Source organism: Chiloscyllium punctatum, chromosome 6, assembly GCF_047496795.1.
Source record: "Chiloscyllium punctatum isolate Juve2018m chromosome 6, sChiPun1.3, whole genome shotgun sequence".
Classification (NCBI taxonomy): Eukaryota; Metazoa; Chordata; class Chondrichthyes; order Orectolobiformes; family Hemiscylliidae; genus Chiloscyllium; species Chiloscyllium punctatum.
In genome coordinates this window covers 139,617,203-139,629,032 of record NC_092744.1, presented here as the reverse complement: position 1 = coordinate 139,629,032, position 11,830 = coordinate 139,617,203, and the positions used below count along the sequence as shown (strand labels likewise).

General features: G+C 43.2%; 1 non-coding gene across 1 annotated transcript; it reads right to left on the bottom strand.

The window, feature by feature from the left end:
* Window positions 1-532: 532 nt before the first annotated feature.
* trnas-gcu (transfer RNA serine (anticodon GCU)) lies at window positions 533-614 on the bottom strand. Its single transcript has one exon. It is a non-coding gene; the product is annotated as a tRNA-Ser (tRNA).
* Window positions 615-11,830: the final 11,216 nt, after the last annotated feature.

The following is an 11,830-nucleotide window of genomic DNA, read 5'->3' as shown; positions in this document are numbered from 1 at the left end:
TATCAATGGAAAGACCAAGGGGAAAGGGCGAGACCAATGTGTAAGTCTGTCCATGCCCATGGACGGCACCCAAATCGACAATTCTTGACTGTGCATTTGCAGCCACCTCTCAGTGCCCCTACACCCATCCCCTGCCGTTTTTGAAATATCACCATTATTTTTTGCTGTATCTCTGTGGTCTTCTAAACAAGATGAATCACTTCTACCAATCCTGCTCCAGATTTCATCTGACAAAACACTCATTAAGAATCAGATTGCATAAACATGCACTTTGCATCTCTCGTTTTTTCATTTTCCTGAATCTCTTTCAAAAGAAAGAAGTTCAGAGCAACTTGACTTGGAAAACAGAAACGCGTTACTTTTCATTATCCCAATTCAATCCACATTTCAATGCAGTTTAGGCAACAGGCTCAAATTATTCTTTGAGATTTTATAATGGCGTAATGCATAGAAACTGACCATTGGAGTTCTAATTTCAATAAGTCAGCTGTGGTCATCCAAAAGTAGCAGCACTGAAAATCATCGATAACAGCGACGAGAGTGGGATTCAAACCCACGTGTGCAGAGCACACTGGAAGAGCAGTCCACCGCCTTAACCTCTCAGCCACCTCGCCCCACCTGTCTAGAAGCATGTGACGATATGAGTAAGTGAATTGGGTAAATGATATAGAGCAGCAGATATTTCTCCCTGGTGTTCGTGAAATGATAATTAGCGCAGTACAGTTCCAAGAGCATGGTCTGATATCTGGGTTGTGGAGCAAGCGCACTCCCACTGTGACACTCTGATCACAGTGATCTGAACAAAAATGAAGAAATGACTATGAAACAAGGTCTATTGAATTCTGTGGCGATTTGAAGTCAACAGAATGAAGAGCCCGTGAGAGCAGATGTGTAAAATTGTCTGTGAGGAATTGTTCTCCGGACTGGAGGTGAGCGCATAGTGCTCAATGTCATTATTCGCATCACCTTTCTTCCACTCAGATATTTTTGATACGAACTTGTGTACAGAACTGACAATTTCAAAATCCTAAATAAGGCTAAACTGACAATTGAATTCAACAATGCAAAAACCTTGATCTGTATCATTTTATGGGTCGTGTGACACCAAGTCACTGTATGATCTCAGCAACACAGTGAGCAAGTGTCAGAAGGAAAATGAGTGCAGTGCCAGAGCACATACTGGGAGCAACAGTTGACACACGGGGAAGTGTATTTCCCACAACAGGAACAGTTTGCAAACAGCGGACGTTGGTGGAAGAATTCAGAGGGGGTTTACGCTTTGGAATTTGATGCCAGAGACACAATGGAGATCTGTCATTGAGTCTGTTCAATATGAAGATTTTAAGATATCTATATTTGAAAAACAAAATAAAAGGCTCATGGGTTAGTGAAAGCAAAAGTTGAAGTTGTAGATTTTAACAATCTACCCATCTTTGCAATGCGTAGCTCATCACTTGCCTCACACGGGGTCAAAACCATTGGTGAAGATGATCGTGTAATCACAGTTACCAGCCACGGAATCAGAGAAACTCGGTTTCCCAACCGTTAAGGAACAACTAGGAATGTGGAGGTAAGCATTAATATGTCGCTCAAAGTGCTGCAGGTGACCAGTGCACGGTATCTCTGTTCCGTATAGTGGGCTGTGCTGTGGCGAAGGTTTAGGTCTGAGCCTCAGATGGAGCAGCTTCAATTTGTCGTCGTATTGAGGGGTACGGATGGAAGGTGATGATGAGCAAAGCCAAGTTTATGGGAAAGTACCAGTTTTTGTGGATTGAATAACGACCTTTTCTGGATAATGACACCTGGATCAACAAACATACTGCAAATATTTAAAACGTGAAGAGACATGTGTGGAGAGAGTGCCAAAGGTGATTTTTCAACGGATGGATGACATTTCCCATTTGCACTGCGTTAAATTCCGGGAAAATAGATGTTGAGCTGGTTTCATGTTATGCAGTTTGTTGCAAACTGGCAATTGTCATTGTAGTAATCAAAAAAATTAGACTGATCGTATAGGACCGTCTGAATATTTTATTCAATTTTAGTCTGAACATCGTTCAGCTGAAATGGTGAGCTGCAGAAAAGTACAGAGGTTGGAAAACACAAAAAAAGACAGAGTATACTTTTTTGTGGACATAAGAAAGCATGAAATACACCTCACATCATGTGAATGTGGTGAAATCTTAAAAGTAGGTGTTGCGTCTCCAAGTGATGGTTCAATCGCTACTCATTTGGATGTAACTTCTGTCTGCAGATATGTTCTAACATATCTGAAAGTCCAATTTTCAATGCTTCACCTTGAATAATACGCTACACCTTTTAAGTCCATGAAGTTTTTACACTCAATCTTATTCAGCTGTGCGTGTTCGTGAAATACCTTTGTGTCTGAAAATAAAAACAAATTCGAAATTAATCCACACCCACACTTTTCCTTTCTTTCAATGGTAAATTCCCTCCTTGTATGTTAGTTCGTGTGTCTTTTAAAATAGTATGAAATAAGAAATCTACGTTTTATTCCCAGAAAGTCATTCAGGATTTCAATAACTTTATTGAGTGGAAGAATCTCTCATCCAATCTTTTCTTAATCATTCACTAGTGATTTTGAAGCTCGAACTGAATTGGTAGATTCACTCGAAAGAGGGAGCTTCCCCGAAATCGTCACTTCAAACCTCACATTATGTGAAATTCTCTTTTGTTTACGTTTAAGCTTGCGTGTTTCTGATCCAGCATTTCCACATCTCGTGAATAAACTCCTTCATTCTCTCTATCATACCGATTAAACAAGTTATATCCTTTCTGATGCTTTTATGTCTCAGTAAACCCCGTCCCTGGGATTCCTAATAGCTTGTTATCCAGGAAGCAGCGTTTGAGCCCTTTCTAAACTCTTCACATGTCTTTGGTGGAGGACGAGGTCAAGGATTACACTGAGGGTGACCTAAAGATTTCAGAGTTACGCAATGAACTCTTTGATTTTTAAATATGATTTCTCTGCATCTCCATGTCCTGAGTGAGTCTCAACTATTTCTAAAGGTAACTGAAGTTCAAATATATCATAGTAGGGCTATAGATATTCCAGTGCAGACTAGTTCTGGACAGTAAATATCAAAGGCCACCGTAGATCTGAATTCAATACTTTCCACATAGTAATTATCGTAGCTGTTGTGCATCGTATTTCCGTGTTCTTTCCCACTTTGTCCATCACTTCATGCGTCCGTGTATTGAGCCCTACTGAATGATTAATTTGTAAATGGAAAGTTTCCCTTCACCTCTTATTCGAAACTCCATGGAGCATTGAATAATTGTACTTATATGCTTGCAGAGGACAGTCCTGCCATTACTGGAATGAATCCGTGAACATTCCCCGCGTATCCTCGAAGGCAAGGATTTCCTTCTGCAGCTTAGGAGACTATTACAGCACTGAAACCCATGTGTGCGTTCATTAAAACTAAAACTGTTGCAGCAAGACTTTCAGACTAAGATTTTGCAATCTGCTTGCATTGCTTGTACCAAGAGTTACATTCCACATTGTGCTATATTTGTGAATGATAGCATTTTCTGAATCTGCAGCAATGACATTTAAATTTTGTCAGAACACTATCATTCACTAATCTCTCTTTCTCTTCTGGATACCCATTTAATAGCCTGTATTTTCTCAGTTTATCTTACTTTTTCAACAATTCAAACAATCTCGCTCCTGATTACTAATCCGAGAGAGGACCATGAATTTGTCAATTTATATGCAATGCAGCTGTCGGGCGCGGTGACCAAGTGGAAAGGCATTGGTCACGTGAACCAAGTAGCAGGAGCGGGCTGGTGGAATCTGACCGTTCTATCGCAGTCATATTCAAAACATTCAATGTAATCTTTCGCCAAGTCGTTTTGGTAGAAAACAAGAAAAAAACGAAAGAACTGCCGATGTTGAAAATCAAATAAAAACAGAAGATTGCTGGAAATGTTCAGAAAGTCTGGCAGCATCTGTCGTGGGATGGACCCAGTGGATCTGAAATGTTAACTGTGATTCATCTGTGCAGATGCTGCCAGCTTTGCTGAGGTTTTACAATAATTTCTGTTTTTGTTTGAGACTGGCAGATGTTGCAGCAGGTATTGGGAACAGTGCTTTCTGGAGGCAAACAGACAGCACAGACCTGGTTGTGAGAAATGAAAACAGAACAATGAATGAGTCGACACTGTCATGCTGGAAAATCACAGCAGGTCAGGCAGCATCCGATGAACAGGAGAATCGATGTTTCCGTCATTAGCCCTTCATCAGGAATGAGGTTTGTGAGTCGACCTGAGACACACTGCTGAAGCCAGGCGCCAACTCGCTGACACCTCTTCCTACTGCCCCCCGATCACATCCTCACCTCCCATCGTCTCCCAGGCCATCACAATCTCATCACCTCCGGGGAATCTCCCATCCGCAGCCTCCAACCTCATTGTCCATGACCCCTGCACTGCCTGATTCTACCTTCTTCCTAAGACCTGTTGTCTCAGCATGCGCCTGTCCGAATCGACTCATCTCTTCCTACCTCAACACCTTCCTGTCTCCCCAGTGCAGGCAATCCCCACCTACGTTCGTGAAACCACCTATGTACTTCACCTCCTCCAAGATTTTTGTTTCCAGGCCCCCAATGTGTAATTTCCACCTTGGACATCCAGTCCCTGTACACATTCATCTGCCATGACGAAAGTCTCCAAACCCTCTGCTTCTTCATCTCACCCCATCCCAACCCGTATACCCTTCCACTGACGTTATCATAAACATGGCTGAACTGGTCCTCAACCTCAGCAACTTCTCCTTCCAATCCTACTACTTCCTCCAGACCAAAGGAGTAGCCATGGGCATCGGAATGTGACTTCAACATGCCTGTCTGTTTCACAGATGTGTGGAATTGTCCATCTTTCGCAGTTACACTGCCACCTCTCTCCACTTGTTCCCCTGCTACATTGATGAATGCATTGGCGCCAATTCGTGCTTCCACGAGAAGGTTGAACAGTTCACCAACGTTACCAACACCTTTCATCCTGACCTCAACTACACCTGGATCATCTTGGCAACTTCCCTCCCCTGCCCAGACCCGTCCATCACCGCGTCCAACGAATGACTAATTACAGACATATACTGCAAAACCACCGACTCCCACAGCTACCAATACTACACTTCCACCCACCCCACCTCGTGTAAAAACGCCATCCCTTATTCCCAATTCCTTCGCCTCCACCATATCTTTTCCCATGATGACCAATTCCCCTTCAAAACGTCCAGGTTGGTCTCCTTCTTCCAAGATCGCAAATTCCCTTCCCACGCGGTTGACAATGCCCCCCATTGCATCTCCTCCACTTCACGCACCACCGCCCTTGAACTCCACCGCTCCGGCAGCAAGGAGAGAACCGCATGGTCGTCAACTTTCACCCCACAACCTCCACATAAAGCATATCATACTCCACCACTTCTGCCATCTCCAAACAGACCCCACCATCAGATATACGTTTGCCTCCCCACCCCTATCAGCATTCCGAAAAAGAACATTCCTTCCACGAACCCCTCGTCAGGTCTACAATCCCAACAAGCCCACAACCCACTACTGGCATCTTTCCCTGCCACCGTACGTAAGCTAAAACCAGCGACCACACCACTCCACTCATCTCCGTCTAAGGCCCGATGGGATCATTTCACATCTGTTAGAAATTCACCTATACCACTTCCAATGTCATCTACTGCACCCAGTGTGGTCTCCTCTACATCAGGGAGACAGGACGCCTTCTTGCAGGTCATTTCAGAGAACATCTCTGGGACACCCGCACCCACCAACCTCACCATCCCATGACTGAAAAATTCAACTCCCCCTCCCACTCCATCAAAGACGTACAGGTCGTGGGCCCCCTGCACCGTCAAACCATAACCACCCAATGCCTGGAGGAGGAACGTCATATATTCAGTCTTGGAACTCTGTCACCTCAAAGGATTAGCGTGGAATTGAACAGTTCCCTCATTTCCCTTCCCCCAAGTCCCAACCCTCCAAATTAGCATCGCCTTCTGGACTCATTTGATTACTGCTCCTTCTCACCTATCAAGTTCTCTCTCACCTTCATCCAACTATCGCTTTCCCAGCTACCTCCCCCCAACCCCACGCCCTTCCCATTTATCTCTCAGACCTCGGAGTGAAGATGCCCCTGGATTGCAGTGATAACAGTGTGACTATGTTTTGCGTTTATTTTGGGTGAGGGCAGGCTGGATCTGAGACGAACGCCTTACACCTAAACAACAGGAATGGGATCAGATAGTGAGGTTATTGCGGGCGGAAGTGAAGTCGAAAATTTTGTCAGGAGATGGGTGAGTACAACTGTATCACATCACCCAGACTTCAAAAGACATGCAAAAGGATAAAATCAACTTCAGTGCAGGCACAATGACAGGTAACTGGAAAGGAGACAATACACTGAGGTGGAGTGGAATTATTTATGAGAAAGGGTTCAATATTTAAGCTATTTAACATAAAGACTGCCATCACATTGGAAAAAGGAATTTCCTGCAGTGTAACAGCGATATTTGCCTGCGACACCACATTTCCGGGAGACACTGACATTTTATCTTCTATAGCAGCGTGGCCTAGTGAAGGCATGATCGGCCCATCAACCAGAATTCAATACTTCAAAGATATACTCTGCAGTGTACAACATATTTGCTGCTCCTGTAGTCAGATCTCAATCTCTTCACAGTGTATCTTTTTTTCTGCTTCTTACATAATGTAAACACTTGAGTCTGATCCAATCACCAGTGTTTCCGCTTTAACCCATCTTTTGTAACTCCCGAGCTGATACAGGTACGAGTGACCAATTGGCCTTTTCGAGCTCTCTCACTCTGGTATGATCTGAATGATAAAGTGCACTGTGTCTGATCCGCAGGACACACTGCAGAATTTCCCCTCGCGGGACGGTGCTGTATATCCCATCCACGCGGACTGATCTGCCTCTATTGGTAGAGCTGTATCCATTGGTAGAGTATTACACAGTTACAGTGAAGATCTTTTGATGCCATCCTCGAAGGTCCATGCTACAAAAAGCTGAAGATTGTGGGAAACTGCTGTGGTCAGCGCTAACACAGAGGCCCAGCGGGAGACTGGTCGGCCCATAAACCAGAAATTAATGGGTTAAAAGATTATTCTTTTTAGAAGAATCCGATTGAGACTATCACTTAACACCTCCTGGGGAGAAAATGGACGTGTGTGAGCGGACAGTGTCATCTGTTTCCAGCATTTACAATCTTGGTCCGTGTGACAACAAAAGCAGAAACCTGGAACTGTTTATCTTGCTTCTGAAAAACAGGTTAGTAAATTTTGAAGAACATAAATATATCTTCCTGGTGTTCATGAAATGATCAAGAGCAGAGTCCGGTTCACTGAGTATGGTCTGACTTCGGGTTATGGGCCCAGGGCACTCCACTGTGATATTCTGAACACACACAATTAAATGACTCAGTGACATGATCTGCTGAATCGGATTCGGTGAAGAACAGAAGTCGATTTAATGAAAAGAGACATAAGAGTTGGAATGTAGCAAATTATTTTCCAGATTCGAGGAGAGTGCACAGTGCTATTTCCAGGTGTCAATAACTGTACAAGTCGACTGAATCAGCCTTGATTTTGATTGTACTGCATCTTTTGTATAGTGGTGCAAAAGCACGAAACGTTTGTATAGGGGGACAACTACAAAATCCTCAATGAGGCAAAACACTCAAATGAGGTTAACAACAGACTAACCACACAAACTGGTATTACGTCTTGGGGTAAGCTTTCCTGCTCAAATTTCGCTCAAAATCGCTTTGTCTAATTCCTGAGTCTGAGATTCGAACACTGAATGGTGTATGTCAATACAAACTGCTCTTATCTCACAACTTCAGCATTCCATACGCCCCCTTATGTATATCTGCCAATTGTAATTGATCACTCACTGTGTTACTTCTACACACGTAGAGAAGAAATAACTAAAAGAACGACAGCCATATATGTTACTGGGATTTGACACCTGCGACTCCACTTTCAAGGAGCTATGAACCTGCACTCCAAGGTCACTTTATTTAGCAACAATCCCTAGGACCTGGGATCTACCTGCGACTGCATTTTCAAGGAGCGATGAACCTGGACCTTAACATTAAGTGTATAAGTCCTGCTAAAATTTGCTTTCTTAAAATGCAGCACCTCACATTTATCTGAATTAAACTCCATCCATTTTCTTTAATCATGTTTTGTTAGCTTATCAGAATGCCCAACTGTGTAAGTCAGAATTACCTCACTCCACCTATAAAATATACCCATGGTGTTAGTTCCCGTTGTTGTTCCACTTCTGTCAGTAAGGTTTTTTTTCCTAATTCTACTTCATATTATTCTACTGTCACTATTAGGTATTCTACTGCCACCTGCGCTACAACGATCTTCCATCCCAGACTAATCTGTCATGATTAGATATTCAGCCACCCTATCTATCATAATGTTTTCCTGTACCAAGCTGACTCGAGTCACCACTGATTATAGACAAAATGTCATACAAGCGTCTCAAGCAGGCTGATTCTACTATCAATTAATTATTTAAAGTCATGTCCTTCCTATTTATTGTCACGACTTGTCCCAACCTGCCATGATGATATTTAATAGGCGAGTCTGACTTGACTAATTTTTATTATCTCAGCCTGCCATAGTAAACTTTCAGCATATTCTGACTCTGCTAATTGGTGGAGGAGCATTCCACTATTCTTATCCCGTCCTGCCACACTGGTCCCATCCTGCCCCAGTGACATTTTGACGCATGTAGCATTCCGCAGACCCCTTGCAACAGATCGCCAGTAGTTTCCGTGCCTTTACCATTCTCATACTTTCATGTTCTGTATTTTGTGCACAGTGATCGGATAGTTCATCAGACATCTGTTTATCTTCACCAACTTTCCAGTAGCTTGTCCTTATCCATGTGTGCTCTAGCTTCTCAAGTATTCTGCTAAATACTCCTGAAATGTTTTCATGACTCATAGTTTTACCACACGTTCAAACAGTGAATTCCAAATAAACAATATTCTCAGAGTGAAAACGTTCTTCCTATATCTCCTCTAAACATCCTCTCCCCTACGTTTAATGGAGATCCCTGGTTGTTAACTCTTCCCATCAGAAGTTTTTTCCTATCACACGAACTGATCCCCTGAATGTGAACCTTAATCACTTCCTCACTCAGCCTTCTCCACTCTCAGATAAAGAGTCTGAGCTGAGCTCGTCTATATTCGCCATGGCGATGGTGTCGTGCTGGAAATGTATAGCAGGTCAGGCAGCATCCGAGGAGCGGGAGGATCGACGTTTCTGGCATAAGTCTTTCATCAGGAATTAGTCTTGTGGGTGGGGAATGAGAGGTAAATGGGAGGGGGTTGGGGTTGGGTGTAAGGTAGCTGGGAAAGCTGATGGGGGATGAGGCGTGGAGAACGTGATAAGTCAGAGGGGGAGAGATGAATGGGTCTCGAGAGTGGTGCTGATTTGGATGCTTCAGACTGTGATAATGTGGGGAAAGGGGAAATGATGAAGCCGCTGAAATCCATATTTATCCCGTGTGGTTTCAGGTTTCCAACGCAGAATATGAGGCGTTCATCTTCCAGGCGTCAGGTCGGAACGGTTTGATGGTGGTTTATGCCCGAAACGTCGACTGTCCTGCTCTGCAATTCACATGACAGGAGATATGTGAAAACCAAGGACTGAAGAAAAGGAAAAAAACGTATAGAATCAGAGTTAATGGAATTCGACACAGTGCAGAGAGAAACCATGTGGCCAGTTGAATCTGCACTGTGCCGTGGAAGAGATCGACAATCCCCCACTCTACCTTTCTTAACCCGCACTTGTGATCCACCGACAAAAATAGAAATTTCTCCAATAACTCAGCGAGCCAGGCAGCATCAGTGGAGAGAAATCATGGTTAACATTGCAAATTCAAAACAGTTCCGAGGAAGGGTCTGATGACCCGAAATGGTCATTCTGTTTTCCCCGAACTGCAATTCTGACTTTTGATTCTTATTTACAGCACTTACAGTCCATTCAGATTTTGTTTTCCATTGACCTTAATTGGACACCTTTGCACTGTGGGAAGGAATCGGAGCAGCCAGAGGAAACTCACACGGGGGAGAGAGAGCAGGAGTGTGCAAATTCCACAAAGTCAGTCACACAAGACTTGAATCGATGGCGGGTTTCTGACGCTGAAAGGCGCAGTTCCACTCATTAAGCCCTCCCAAAATGCAAGCGCACGTCCTGGAAGCGAATTGAACCCGACCTCATGCAGTGACAGGCGGTGGTACAATCCAGGAATTCTATGCAAAAAGAAGCCTATTTGTTAATACTGGAAATTAACATTCGCTTAACTATCCGAACTCTTTTTTCAAATTATTGGCCTATAGCCTTGTATGTCTTGGCATCACAAATTCACATCTGCAACTTCTGAAAGTTCTGAGGATTTCTGCCTCCCCAAACTTTGCATGCACTGTGTTCCAGATTTTATTCAACATTTGTCTGCACATTCAGTCAAATCTTTCCTCTTATATTCTTAAATCTATGCCACCCTACCCCTCCCCCGTGAACGATCTCACTATCAAATAGATGCATTTATTTCAGTCTATGCCATCCATATTCCTGATTATTATGTACATCTGAAACATGTTTCCTCTCAATCTCTTCTGCTCAAAGAAAAATGCCTCGAGTCTATCCAATTTCTCTTCATAACGGAAACTCTTCTAGCCAGACAATATTCTGGTAAATCTCTGCTGCATCATTTCCAGTGCTATCATATCCATGCTATCATGCAAATTGCAGAACTGAATGCAATAGACAAGATAGAGCTAAATGAGCAAGTGAAATAAATGATGTAGAAGTCCACAGAAAGAGGTGCTTTCGAATAAATTTTCTTTTTCTCGGTGCTTCCCTGTATCCTTATCCAGAGCCTGATGTTCCAATAATCTCTCTTCTTTGTGGTAAAAGCTACTACATATGAATTGATGTCACAAACATGTTATTGAAATGGATTGACTTGTTTGACGGTGAGCACGTGGTTTTTCTATGACTGCACAGAGGCGGAAGAAATGCCAAAGCTGGGAGTGTTCCTGGTCAAAGGCGGGGAGGAAGAGCATATTTGTCTCCGTTTATTAGATTATTAAGATACAACAGCAGCATTAACTGCACTGCAGAGTAGTTCAGCAGAAGCGTGCTGGAACCTTGAGCAAGAGGTCAATTAATTGAAAGCATTCTCTGAAATTTTCCTTAACAATGCACTGTTTTGTTACTTTGACAGTAAGACCAGTTTTTGATCACATCGTCTCCACATCAGCCTCTTGCTCCCAGTAAACACTCCAATCCAGCGTACATCACTTTCATTCCGACACAGCCGCATGTCATATTCTCATTCCCTCTGTGATAATTAGAATTGACAATGTCATTCTCTGAGATGCAGCAATATACCAAGAGGTTGGCAGAGTATTACCAAAAAAGAACAAATGACAGAGAAAATTTACTGCCCAGGAACGGACGCTTTGGACGTCGAAGCTTGAGCTGATCCAAATCCACTGTCTAAATCTATCACCCAATTGCTAAACATCTGTATCGTTCTCCACTCCACCGCCTCATGCATCTGTCCAGGCGCACCTGAAATGAATATACTGTGATTGCCTCTTCTACCTCTGCTGGCAACACCATCCAGGCACCTACCACTTTCGGTGAAAAATACTTCCAACGATTATGTCTCTAAAATTTTTCACCTTTCACTTTGAATTTGTTACCTCTCATTATTGAGTGCCTCACCTTGTGAAAAAGCTGAT